Source organism: Acomys minous (assembly GCF_964271855.1).
Source record: "Acomys minous genome assembly, chromosome: 5".
NCBI classification, from domain to species: domain Eukaryota; kingdom Metazoa; phylum Chordata; class Mammalia; order Rodentia; family Muridae; genus Acomys; species Acomys minous.
The window spans coordinates 34,625,548-34,640,222 of record NC_140494.1 but is presented as its reverse complement, the minus strand read 5'-3'; positions in this window follow the sequence as shown (position 1 = coordinate 34,640,222).

Here is a 14,675-nt window from a genome sequence, read left to right as displayed (position 1 = left end):
TGCCCCAGATCTCCAGCACCATGCAGGCTCCCCACCACTAGGGATGTATGGCTGGTTTTGCTCACATTGTAGAAAATAAGGAAAAGCCTGTCTAGATCAACACAAATCAATGTTCAGTGAGTTGAATCATTTTTCAGATGGCCAAGGGGACAGATTTTCATTGGGTAAAGCATAGGTGGAGAGGGCAGTGCAAGCCGACCCAGCACATGGTTACAGTGTTGCTCTCCTGACTGAGAGGCATCTTTCCTATTCCTCTGTGGAATTTTCCTAATTTAGGGTCAAGAGATTGAAGCGTCTTGGAAAGATGAGTGAGAAAGCCCCTCAAGGTCCTGCTCAGCATGCAGGAGGTTTGGTGTGGGGACTATGCATGACTCAGCATGCTAGAAGGTTGGTGTGGGGACTGTACATGATGCAGCATGCAGGAGGGTTGGTGTGGGGGAGTGTACATGGTGTAGCATGCAGGAGGGTTGGTGTGGGGACTGTGCATGACACAGCATTCTGGAGGGTTGGTGTGGGGACTGTGCATGATGCAGCATGCAGGAGGGTTGGTGTGGGGACTGTACATGATGCAGCATGCAGGAGGGTTGGTGTGGGGACTGTGCATGATGCAGCATGCAGGAGGGTTGGTGTGGGGACTGTGCATGATGCAGCACACAGGAGGGTTGGTGTGGGGACTGTGCATGATGCAGCATGCAGGAGGGTTGGTGTGGGGGAGTGTGCATGATGCAGCATGCAGGAGGGTTGGTGTGGGGACTGTGCATGATGCAGCATGCAGGAGGGTTGGTGTGGGGACTGTGCATGATGCAGCATGCAGGAGGGTTGGTGTGGGGGAGTGTGCATGACGTAGCATGCAGGAGGGTTGGTGTGGGGGCCTGTGCATGGCATATGGTCTCAGGACTGGAGAGAGTCACTTTCAAAGTGGAGAGCACTGTGGTCTCCACCTTCTTCCAGGTTCCTGGGCTGTTAGAGTTAAAGGAAAGCCAGACCCTTTGCAAAGCAGTGAGTCCTAGCCCTACTGGAAAACAAGGGCAGTGCTCACTAAGAGCCTGCTCTTTTCTGTGATAAACAAGAAAGTCAGTGTGGACTGAAAAAGCAGGATGCAGTACTAGCAGCTGCATCTCCTGAGCCTAAGTCTGTGCTTCTACTTAGAATACCACACAACACTGCACTATTCTTGATTATAGCATAAGCCTAGGTACTCTGTGTGTGTGTGTGTGTGTGTGTGTGTGTGTGTGTGTGTGTGTGTGTTAGTGATATGTGTAAATATGCACATATATCCACGTGTCTGTACACATGCATGTGGATGTCTCTGCATGTATGTACATGCGAGTGTGCATATATACATGTACTGATGTGTGTGTACAAGTGAACACACCTGTGTCATGATGCTAAGTGCATATGTGCATGTGTGTACATTGTGAATATTCATGCCTGTGTGTTTCTTCCATGGTGTGCGTATGTGTGATTATGTGCATGTAGGTGAGCAGGTTCATATGTATATATACATATATATGTGCATGCATGTGCCTGTGTGTGCTTCTATATGTGTGCCATGTATCTACATTTTCAAGTGAATGTGTATGCATGTACATACTTGGATGTGCTGGTAAGTACTTGTGTGCCATTGCCTCCATCACATTAAGTGTAGTTGTGTGTGTGTGTGTGTGTGTGTGTGTGTGTGTGTGGTGTCACACCTGGAGTGTAAAGGTCAGAGGACAACTTTTGGCCATCAGTTCTTTCAAGCATGTGGGTTCTGGGACTAGAGCTCAAGTGACCAAGCTAGACAGCAAATGCCTTCACCGTTTGAGCCACCACATGAGCACATAGTGGGGCACGGTATCTACCTGCCTTCACTTAAGAATCATGACAGATCTCTCTGTCTATTGGAAAACCATCACTGTGTCAAGTTTGTTTGGGTTGTTGTTGTTGTTGTTGTTGTTGTTGTTGTTGTTGTTGTTGTTGTTGGGACTAGGATTCACCATATCACACCTGGCTGGGCTTGAACTCACTATGTAGACCACACTGGCTCTATACTCACAGAGATTCCAACCCTTGCCCTGGTTTTCTCACTGTGGCAGCCTTAAAGTAGTGCTTTTAAAAGTGGTGTGATGGACTACAAAGATAGCTCCATCATTAACATGCTCACCTCACAAGAACTCACATATGCTGGGCGTGATGGTGCATGCTGGTGAGCTCAATATTGTGAAAGTGGATACCAGAGGACCACTGGGCTCATTGGCCGGCAGGTCAGCCTAACGGGCGATCTCAGGCCAATGAGAGGGTCTGCTCAAAGGAGAAAGAAGGTGCCCCTGGGGACAACACCCAACGTTAACCTTTGGCCCATGGTGACTGGCATTATCTCTATACTTGATATTCCTCCAAGTTCCTCTGTAGGGGTGTGGTCTTCCCAGAATGCAGTGCAGCAGGGCAAGTTCTCTGCAGCACTCAGGGCCACCTGTCTGTGCCCATCCCCGTTTGCTTTCAGCTCAGACTGTGCTCCTTCGTACTTATGGTCTGCAGTCTGGCAAGGGAGTAGAAAGAGCTGATCAGGTTTAAACCAGCTGAGTGAGGAAGCTTCCAGCCCTGTTTCCTTTCTAAGAAGGCAGCGGCCTACTTTCTGTTGCAGCAACAAAAAGCCTGGTGTGGTGAGCAGTAGGCAAAAAAAGAGGGTTTCTTTAGCTCATAGTTTCAGAGGTTGGAAGTCCAAGATGTGGCCTGTGTGGAGTTCAGCTGAGGTTTGCTGCACCTGGGTCACAAAGCCACAGAACAATGGAAAGATGCCTGGCTATGAGGGAAGGGAGGGAACAGACGGGAAACCAGAGAGATCTTGAGCCCCACTTTTGTGTTCCTGGGAACTTACAAAGACCCCTCGAGAATGACTAATGACTTCAGTAGCCAACACCTTCAATGACATATGACTTCTTGTGGCCCTTCATTTGTGTGACTAGGAAAGTGTGCTGGGGTCTGAACAAGCTCTTTGTCACCACCCTGTCAGAAAGGGTTCATGTAACGTGTATGTAGCCTCCAAGACTAGATGCTGATGGGAGGAAGTCTTAGCACACAGGGATGCCGTGTTTCCTTCTACTTTCCCTGTCTTGGGATGTGGCAGTGTGTGGCCACCTACTCAGGGAGAGAAGGTCCACAGAGTGTTCTTCTTCGTATTCCTGTCTGGAGGGTGAGTGACTAGCAGGAGTCAATCATTTGGCAACCGCCACTGAAAGCTCTGGTTCCCAAGTGTGTAGTGTCCCCTGGAAGCTGTGGGTAACCAGGCCTCCCTGTGTTATTAAGAGCCATTTTATATATAGACACAATTGCTGAGTAAAACAGGAATACACCTGGGAGTTGAGAGAGCACACTGGGCAGTGTAATGCACAGACCAGCCTCCACTCTCCTCTGGCCTTTGGCCTCCTTAAAGAGCCGTGAGCTCAAGCCCCAACCATGCTTCATAGGGTCAGTCATTAAATGACCCATAGGGCCAAAAATCAAGATATGATACGCCAAGCATAGATGCCAGTGCCTTATAAAATCTCCCTATGTGGGGATCTGTGGGCTGTGGGTACAACAGCACCATTAGCAGTGATTCCTCCACGTGCCACGCATAAGTGTGAACTACTAAAACAACCATGAGAAGCTCATCAGCAGGTCAGTCCTCACAGAAGAAGATGGAGGCAAAGATTCTGAGTGGTGTGGCTGCTGGGTGATATTGGCTGGTAGGAGGCAGATTTGGGCAGGGATAACATGGAAGGCCCAGGAAGCTCTCACCTAGTAGCTTTTCAGAGGCATAAGTTTCTTTAGCCCTCACCCAAAAGCCATATGTCTTGAGAGGAAACACTCTCCAATTTGTTTTCTATTATCCCCAATTTTTATACCTGAGTCCTGTCCCCTCCACACTCAGATCCAAGTCTTCATGGCAACACAGGCCATTAGCCCAGTCTCAGAAGAGTCCTGTGGCATGTCTGTCTCCATACCCTCCAGCCTGTGGGGGATGGTTCTAACAACTGAGACCTACAGGGGAATCTCCGGGAGGAAGGGGGCTGTGTGTTTTACTGAGAAAAAGAAAAAGGTTGGGTGATGGGTCTGAGGTCTATTCTGGAGGAAAGGCAGTGTCTACGAGTTCCTGTACTGATGGAGTACACCTTGTACTGCCTACCCCACGCTTGTACAGTAATCACTGTGATGCTCTGAAGATGCAGTGGAGAGCAGTCCAGCCCCAGCTCTCATCTCTGGGAAGACCTGGCAGCTCTCTGACAGGCCAAGTTTTCACATTGCAAATATCTACAGAGCCTGTCAACACCAAAGGATGACTTTGAGAGAAGGTCACAGCCAGGATGCATTAGCAGGCTCATCCCTCCTCTGCCCTGTGCCCCCCTGTGCTCCCCCTCTGCATATTAGATGACACCCCTTTAAACTGTTAAGTGCTGCTGTAGTTTTATCGGCCAGTCGCCAACGGGCTCAGGGGAGCTGTGCTATCTCCTATGGCCATGAAAATTGATATTGAACATGGGAGGAAAAATCTCACAAGCTGATAGCAATTAGCTAAAAAGGATCAGTGGCTCCGAGATTCATCACACCCGGGAACCAAAGTCAGCAGGCACCGTTTCCAGGTCGTCTTGCTTGCTACGCTTCTGTTTATCATGCGTGCAGGGTCTGACATCTACTTCCGAGGCCCCTGGCAGGGCAGAAGCTTCTGTAGGCTGTGGCTATCTTCTGTTGGTGAGGTCTGTAGAACGTGCTGGAGGAGGACGCTGGCTGTCCATGCTGAAGGGTAATCACACTGAAAAGTGGGTGCTGCTTTCCACAAGAACTTGTTGTGTGTGTGATTTGGGAAGGAAGTAATGTGTAAATCTGATACACACACACACACACACACACACACACACACACACACACACACACATACATACAGGTTGAGATGTAAGGCTTTTTTAGGAGTACCAATGGCATCTGCTAAGAAAACTGCTCATTGTAACACTGGTGAATAGTGAAATGAGCTTCAAATGCATCGTCTTTCCCATGTCATCAGAACAAAGTGATGGATCTGATGACATGAAGGGTGATTCAGCCCAAGGCCCTCTGCTGATGGCTGTGCTTGGAAATCTCCTGGAGGACCTACAGATAGAAGCCTGTAATGGCCCTCCTGAGGCTTCCCTGTACCCATAGATTTCATGCTCCCTGTGTAGCAGCGAGGAATCAGTGGGCAGCTAGCTTCAACAACACGCAAGCCTTCATCTCCCACATCAGCAGAAAAGCCTGTGGCTGACTTGTACGCATTGGCTTTGATGGCTGTATAGATAGTCTGTGCTTTGGTAATGATCCCACGGCTGCAGGGCTTCTTCTCAGGTGTAGAGATGTGACAGGGAGGAAGAGGATGGGGACTGCAACAGATGAAGCACAGCAGGAGGATGGAGTGCAGGTGCATGGAGGCCGGAGGAGAAAAAGCAGAATGGGATGGGAAAGGCGAGAGAAGAAATGTGCCTTCCGGGCTGGCTGTGGGCTCTGCTCTTAGTGAACTGGGAACACTGGGACCTACTGTGTGCTTGTTTTTACTGTCCCATGCTCTCTTTCTATCAGGACAGCAGAGGACTGAGAAGACCAGCGCTGGGGATGCTTGTTTAGTTCATTAGAAATGCTCCTGGTTCAGGCTAAGTGGGAAGGAGCGTGTGAGGCATCAGACAGGGATTTTCCTCCCCGCGATTCCCCAGGCATTCTTGGAATGCAGAAAGCCAAGGAGCCATGTGGAAGATGACTTCAGTATGGTCCCATAGATGCTTCGTATGTCTGCTCAGGGAGCCCCTGAGTATTCGATTAATTACAGAATCAATTACATTCAATTTAGGTTTAATACACTGACACTATTCCTTAGCCGCAAAGTGCTTGCAAACTCTTAGGGATGAAGAAGATCTTTGGGATGAGCCCCCTCTCAGTTTGTCTATTTCTGAAAATCATTCCCTATAAATTCTGTCCTGAGTGCTAGTCTAAGCAGAGCAAAAGCACCTTCAGAGAAAGCATCCATTGGCCTGAACCTTCCTCTCACTCAATGGCTCCTCCTTGCCCCAAGGATTGTCAACTGTTCCTGGGCTCCTAGTACCAAGCATTCCAGGTGTGGTGCGAGCTGGCCCTTGGGGGAGACCCAACCCAACAGCTCTGAACCCTTGTTTTTTTCCCTGTTCTGACTTTGGACAGATGGATTTTTTTTTCCATAACCCTTTTATTTGGATCTTTGAACCATTTCCTCCGCACCAGCCAAACAGAAGCACTCTACAAATGGGGTGCTTATCTCCTCAGATGTACTCCAATTAGAGTGTCCTGTGGTCATCCCATGTGCCTGCCTCTGAGCTGGAGGAATTCTACCCACAGCACACAAGGCCCAGTGGGATCACATTACAGGCAATCTGGGAGACATGGGGGCGGGGTGGGAGGGGGCAGGGGAGGCATCTGGCTGCTGGGCCCCTCTTGCCTTACATGATGTTGGGCTGCGCAGCATCTGTGCCACCTAGTACAACAAGTGCTCAGCAGGCCACACTTCAAACTGCTGAGGGCTCGCGATCCTGAGGTGGGAAAACAGATCCCTGTATCCATTACTGGGAACTTGAGCTCTCGACCTTGCCTCTGAAAGTCAAGCACCGAAGTCCAGTCTGGAAGCTCCTGCAGGGAAGGGAACAACTCCCAGCTCTGCTGCTGGCTGTCAGCAGACAGGGAAAGGAGAACTCTCCTTCCAGATAGGATGGCTTCTGAGGCTGTCCCCAGTGTGATCACTTCAACCTTGACAAGGTCATTACCCTCCCAATGGAGCCAAGAGCCTGAAATAGCGAGTGATGGTCACAGTGTGCTGACGGAGCCTGGGTCTGCTGCGCACACTGGAGGAGAGGACTCACTGAGAAATGGGGGCATCGGAGTATGGACTCACCACCTCTTCCTACACCCTCCAATCCCACACACATTCCTGATGCATGCCCATGGGCTGGCTTGTTCATTGCCCTTCTACTCTGTTACTCTCATGCCTTCCCCACCTTTATATCTGCTTATCTTGAGCACTGCCCACTTATTTTCACTGGGCATTGATCAGCCTATGGTCTCCTAGCCCTATGGTTGGGAAGGTTCTGAGCCAAGGCCTGTGCTTGACTACTGGCTGCAAGGCTGGATGCTGGGTGGTGTGGGGCAGCTGCTGCAGTAGGTTTTTCCTGTAAATAACTGCTACTGAGTCTCTCTGGGTGTATTCTCATCCTCCGGGGCTACATTTTGGTGGCATGAATCAAATTAAGGCTTCTCTTTTGTTTTTGGAGGTCAAGACTTCCCAAGTAAGATGTTCCACAGGCCAAGGTTTGTCAACAGCTTCCTAGGAAGGATTGTTTGTTCCTTCCTGGCTGGTTCCAGTAACTGAGGTGGCCCTGCTGATGGGTCCACACTGCTCCATCTCTGCTGCATTCTCGTATGGCCTTTAGTCCTGTGTGTCCTCTCCTCTGTCTTTGATGGAGTTAGATTTAGATCTCAACTTCACTCAAGATTCTTACCTTACTTTCATCTCCAGAGATGACTTCTCTCCATAAGCTATAGGCACTAGGTCCGTGTGTTCCGACCTGACAGACACATCTTTTTGGAGCTACCGCTCAACTCAACACAGATGGCTTTAAGGCCATTTAAGAAATGGGGCAAATCTGAGCAAACTGCTCAGCAGGGAGCTGAAGGGGCACAGGCAATTTGTTCCCACTTGACTCTGGAAAGTGCATTATCAGGAGCCAGAAGGGAAAAAGAAGGCAGGTGAATCCTTCACAAAGGCCTCCGTGATTTATTTAATTCCAGCACAAAGCCCATTGTGCATCTACCAAGCCTTGTCTTTATTTTGTGAGTCTAACAGAGTTCACATAAATCACAGAGAGGGCTCGTGCTGTGTGCTGATCTTGCAGTGCCAATAAGCCTTGCTGTAACTGAACTTTGATAGTTTGGAACCTACATTTATTCTGTGCCTTTAAATAAACAGAACAGTGAAGTGCTGGGCTGTGTACAAACACCCTGAGCTCCATAGATGGATCTGTGAATTCCTGATCCCACTTGTCCTGGCACCTAGGTGCTTTCATCTGTGAGACTTCCTCTTGGCTGTGTCTGAGCCCCTGCCTCTGTCTCTCCCCATGGATCCCTTGCTGAACGAATGGCTCAGACCTGCCGATTTCCACACCACACAGCCTGTGTGGACAAATGACTTGTGCTCATTTGATAGTTATTTGCATCTTTGTTGAGTGACTGCATGTGAGGAGCAGTGACTTGGACAGGAGTTTGCTCCAACAGTAGAATCCAGAACATGAAGTGACTGTCTGGTCCATGGAGGCACTTGGGGCCCTTGTGGCATAGGGAGAGTCAGAGCGTGGACCAGTGTTCAGCCTGGTATGCTGCAGGCTGGACTGTGCCCCAAACACATATGCTGAACCTAGTCTATGGGCTTCGGAACGTGAAGTTACTTTGAAACTGGGTCCTTGTGGATGCTCTTATTTAGACAGTGCCACCCGATTAGGGAAGACCTCCTCATCCTTCATAACCAGTGTCTTCATAAGAAGAGCAGTAAAGAAATGGAGAAAAGGACAGGATGGAGGGACAATATGATGAAGACAGTGGGAGGCTCAGAATGGAAAGCATGCTAGCAGTTGCCAGCCACCCTAGCATGCAGGGGAGAGGGAGGGGGAGGGGGAAGGCAGCTTCTCTTCCATAAGCTCAGAAAGGGCCAGCTATACCTTCGTCTTGGACTTTAGCCTCCAAAGTTAGGAGAGAGTAAGTTTTGTGAACAAGGCACCTGCCTTTCTGAGGTTCACCCGGCTTTACTTGCTGGCTGCCCCAGGATCCCCCATGGCCAGTGACACTGCACACAGTTAGGGATTGGTAGATGAATGTGCTGTACACCTCTAAGCAGAGAGACTGAGGGGTGTGGAAGACTGTGTGCTCAGAGAGGAGAGACTCTGTATTGACATCTGAGACATGAGGGACAACTGAGAATTCAGTACTTTCTGATGTCAGTATTACCATGATGTAGAAGTTGAACAAAGACATCATACATCTATTCCTGGGGATGCGTGTACACACACACACACACACACACACACACACACACACACACACAGACCTAAACAGTGTGTTATCCAGCAGAAGCCAGCAACACATACACTAATCACATACCCATGATAAGTAGGCTCCTTCTAGGCATATAAGGCTGCTCCAGTATTGAGGAGTAGGTCACAAGGATGCACCGTGAAACAGACTAAAGAAAATGTATTATGTTGACTAATGTGGCCAAATAGCTGCCAGATCTTAGTGGGTAAAGAACCGGATGGACAAGCACGAGGGCTGAGTTTGGATGACTAGTTCCCGTATCAAGCTGTGGTATGACCACATGATAGGTAGGCATCCCAGCACTTTGAAGGCAAGATGGGAGGACCAGTCAGGAGAGGCAGAAACATTCCCAGAATCTCACAGAGCAGCTACCCTGGTATGCACAGGGAGAAACAGTAAACAAAGTAAAAGGTAAGAACCTGAGGTTGCCCTTTGACCTCTACATGCACTACATGGCACACATGCATCCCACTCACACACATGCATGAACACATACCATCACAGAAAGATGGGAAAGGAAAACATTTGGCAGCACTTAATAGCCATGTATAATTTAGAGCAAAAAAAAAAAAAGTATGTTTGTAGACACAGATCTAGATTGAGAGCACACAGCCCTATTGGAATAAATGTAACATTTTTGAGCCAGCTAAGCAATAGAGATGGAAGGTGGCTTATAGTTCAGCTGAAGGGATATTGAAAGAGAGAAGAGGGTGTGGGGTAGCTGCAGGGTCGGAGAGCTGGGGAGAGCTGCAGAGCTGACCCTGCCCAAGACTTGACCATGGTGGATGCTTGGAACTCACTGCAGCGTTGCGGGGCTGACTGTGCACATCAGAACAGAGAGGGCCACTGAGCTCAGATCTGGGTAACTGGGGCATGTAGTACGGGGGCAAGGCCAAGAGGTTCTCACCTGCCTGTGGGAATTTTGCATGTCCTATCCATCCATGATGGAAATAAAGGGAAAAGGGTAGGAAGAAAAGAAGAGAGGAGAGGAGGAGAGAAGAGAGAGGAAGGAGGGCGTGGGGGGAGAAGGAGAAGAAGAAGCAGGAGAAGAGAGGAGGAGGAAAAGAAGAAAAAGGTGTGAGTTAAAATCAACACATAAAAAAACAGCAATCTAAAGATACAACTCATATGTGCCTGCGGATATAAGCAAGCTATCTAGCTCTCTCTCTCTCTCTCTCTCTCTCTCTCTGTGTGTGTGTGTGTGTGTGTGTGTGTGTGACTTTATAATACATGTTATACTACAATACACGAGGCGATTCAGCACCACACAGGGACACAAAGGTTAAGTGTGTAGGAGATGACTATCAGATACTAGACATGGGAGAGAGCAAGCCAGGGAAACAGGAAGGAAGATAAAACAGCTCCGCCAGAATCTTTAAGACTTTTATTTCTTTAAAAGCCCAGAAGCAAAGGCAGGAAAATACGGTTTGAAAATGAGTGGCTGACACCTTATATCCCCTGCATTTTCTCTGTACTTTTCTGCCAGGTTAAAATATCTCACTGTTGATGTGGTTGCCAGCATGGAATCAAGGCACTGGCCCAGCAGTGACCAGTCCCCATGTCTCCAGACATGAGGGTAGCAAATGGCGCTGGTGCCAAGCAGGGCATGGAGCGGTTCTCAGCCAAGCACTGGGGTTGCCGCATTTCACTTGAAAACTGAGAAGGTTTCAGTGTTTTGTTTTGTTTTTTTACTCAACGAGACAGAACGAGGGTGTGAATGGCGAGGGGCTGTCCTGTCCCCACAGCTTTTGGAGCATGCAGTGGTGGACAGACCACTTCCATCTCCTGGATGACTGCAGTGTCCGTTATAAATATAAGGACTGCTATGGAGCCCCTTCAGGTCAGTGAGGACCAGGCATCCTCACCCGGCAAACATGGAATAAAGGCGTAAGCTGGGCCCTTGTTCTCATCCTGTTCCCACTCCTGCATAAGTGAAGACAGGGCTCAGAATAAAGCAGCAGAAACCACAGAGCAATATGGTGGGATAAGGCCAGGGGTGCTAAAGTCAGACCTTCCCTGCATCTGTACTCCATGGCACTGTGACCTGAGGTGAGCACCTCTCTGGGCAGCACACCCTTGTTCAGGCACTTGTCTTCTTCTAAAGAAGAGAACTGTTCTTTGGGAATCTTGGAGGGTGTTGGCTGTAGAAGGATCCAGAAAGTTCTAGCCCTTTTTATTTTACACCAGAGGGAGCTGTGCAATGACCACACCATGGACGTGAGCTAAAGGCAAAGTAGGGCAGAGATTCAGATTCCGCGTGACCTGCTTATGGCCCTGTTCACTGTGCCACACAACCCTGGACCATCAACTTCACACTCAGGGCAGCACACCAAACACAGATCACGCAGTGCACATGCAAGCACAGGCTTGCTGCAGCACAGCCAGAGATCAGCCCACCGTGTGGCTCATAAAAGATGCAGCACACAGGACAGTCAATGTGCATGGAGCGGCTCACTGAAGGGGCAGAACAAAGAACAACCCAAGCCTGTGTAGCTCACACAGCCACACAGCACCTTACATACATACCACATATATGTAACTCATAGGCTGATTTGATTGGCTAGGCAGCTTCCAGTCTGGCTGCAGTTGGCCTGTGAGGTTGGTGGAGTCTTTGTACACCCAGAGGCCCTTTCTGAATTACAGATCTCTTGCAACCATTGAAATAAATACACACACAATCCTGTTAAATTAAAGCAAACATCTCCACCTCCTGCGGCTCACTTTGCAACTTGCTGCTGGGCTGAGCTTGACAAATATGCAAATGCGAGTCTATTTGTAGCTGCATGGTAAACTTCACAGGGTTGAGATCATCTTATCAAAAGGTGTGCAAAGGATTCTGGGCAGGAGATCAAGGGCTTGGCCTGAGAGTAGGATGTTTCTGGTTTTAGCGGTTCTGAGTGAGTTGTAAATAAACAAACCAAGGGAGAGAATGGCCCACTCTTGCCCACTCTTTATAGCTGGGCACCTGGATTTGCCAGTGGGACTCTAAGCAGACAGGAAGCAAGGTCCCTTCCCTGGCAGTGCAGCCACAACCTGACTGTACAGACAAGTACCAGAACAAAGTGCTAACATCCATACTTGGGCTTGGGCTGGGCTCAGAAAGCCCTCAGGATCAGGAGAGGGTGCATTACACAGACTCCTGGGGATGTGGGCCTGACCCCAGCTTCTAAGGAAGGAGAAAACAGGGACAGGGATGTGATAGTTAATTATGAGCTCACAGTAGCACTCAAACTGCACTGTATCCTGTATCTGCAGTCATGGTGGACATCTCAGTGTGGAGCCCCAAGAGCAGACCCTAATGCCCAGGGAGAGGCTTTGGGGAGGTGAAACCATTAGATCTGGGTGAGCATCTGATGGAGAGAGGGGAACAAGCCCAGCAAAGATATCCTGATATCAGGCCACAGAGACTACAGGAGCCGGTCCCACCTTTGGGGTACAAGGGGAAAGGCTCTGAGATGTCAGGCTCCTTCTTATAGGAAGCCTCAGTGTTTACTGGTCACCTCATGCTCACCTTTGATGGAGGCTGCACCTACGAAGGTTAACTGAGCTCGTTCCTGAGGTTCAGAGGACTCCAGGTGACAAGTAACCTGCTGAACAAAGCCCTCAGTTCTCAGAAAAGATGGAGACTTGGGAGACATAGGTGGGACACCAACAACATTGATTAGCCTCAGTGGCACAAAGTCAACATGGGCCACAGGCAGAGAGCGTTTCACTTTGCTTCCTAGGCTCTCCTCTGCAGCTTGACCCCGGAGAAACATGCTACACCGCTGACACTTCTGGAAGCATCAGAAAGATGTGATCACCAGTTTGGGACGTCCACCTGGGCAGTACCCTGAGTCACTTAGAACCTCGGGGGTGAATCTTTGCCAGGTACGGAACCACTGCCTTGATTCCTGCAGCAGATGACGTCACCATACACTGGGTTCATGGTGCAAGTCTGTGGAGTGAAGGTACGAATAAGTGCATAAGTGTAAGAACAAAAGCTCCAACAAGTGGCGTGGAGAGATTGAAGCACTTTAGGGGCTATTTTAACATCATGTGTGGGTCAGCCCTTGATCCCACTTTTGAAGTCTGATGAGAGTTTGGGGGGAAGAGCACCAGTAAGTCCCATGGGCAGTGTTCAGGCTTGATGTCCCTCCTGTGAGCATGACCCCTTCATACGGTGTCATATTAGGAAAGCACCCACAGGCAGCCATGTGTCATACGTGAAACAGAAGCCAAAACTGGCAGCGCTTTTATCTGGATGAATGACTAGAAAGTGAGACATCTGATTTTCTCACCTGTCAGAGTGTTAGGCTCAGCAACCTCTATTTCCTCCTGTTTAGAGCTCAACAGGCCATGGTCTGTCTTAAGGGAGGTGAATATATACCTTCAAAAACACATTCCTCACTTAGCCAGGTGGCCCAATCCTGGCTGTTTTGAGCTTCTTCTCCTTTTCTTGTCCTTTGTTTTCTACTCTGGATCTGGGGGCTGACCATCGTTACATCCTTAAATATTGTCCTTCACCAGAGTGCAGGACACATGTGAGCACTTCTGGTAACGGTTCTGAGGGAAACAAAGTCTTCTCCGATGCTGTCTGATAAATCCATGAGGTTCTGTCAGTCAGTCTCTGTCTTCCTTGTTTCTCTTCTTCAGATCAGACAGTTTCTTGTGTTGGTCTCCACTGAGCTGTGGGGATAAAGCAGTGCCTCTTCCCACTTGCAAATACAGGTTAAGTCTGTAGTGGCTTCTTCTTAGCTGACACTCTGTGTCTTCATCAACCATATTTTCTTTGAGCATGTTCATAATCTCTGCTTTACGTGCAGCATCTGGCCCATCTCACCTCAAGGTCTGCTCTGTCAATTCATTTCTTTTTCTTTTTTTTAAAGGAATTTATTTAATTTTATGTGCACTGGTATGAGAGTGTCAGATCCCTTCAAACTGGAGTTACAGACAGTTGTGAGTGCTGGGAATTGAACTCAGGTCCTTTGGAAGGACAGACAGTGCTCCTAACCACTGAGCAATCTCTCCAGCCCCCTTATTTATTTTTCTTAACTGAGGTTTTCCTCCTCCTCCTCCTCCTCCTCCTCCTCCTCCTCCTCCTCCTCCTCTTCTTCTTCTTCTTCTTCTTCTTCTTTCCATGACAAGGATTGTTTGATTGCTGATGTAATGTTGTAAAATTCTGGATTCTGTTTTATTTCTCTGGAGAGTGGTAAATGGTAAAGACATTATCCACACAGGAGAAGGAGCTATTGTTGGAGATATTTAAGGAATGGTGGTGTTCTTTCCTGGAGTGCGTCAGTTGAAAGATCACCACATGCATTTCCAGAGTCCTCTACTCCTTGGCCTTTCCTATGCCTCAGCTGGACTTTGGAATGTCATGAGCCCCCTCCAGCCCTGGTGGAGTGCCAGTGTCTGACACTGCCCAGCTCACTCCACAGCATACATGCTGGGAGAGCACTCACCCTGCATGTGTCCAGGCCAGCCCCTGGCTAAGGTCAAGGATTTCTGGGCTGTGGTCTTCACTTCCTTGTGTTCAATGCCTGCAACTCTCCAAGGGAACTCATCCTATATCTGCCACGCTGTCATTACTTCAACCC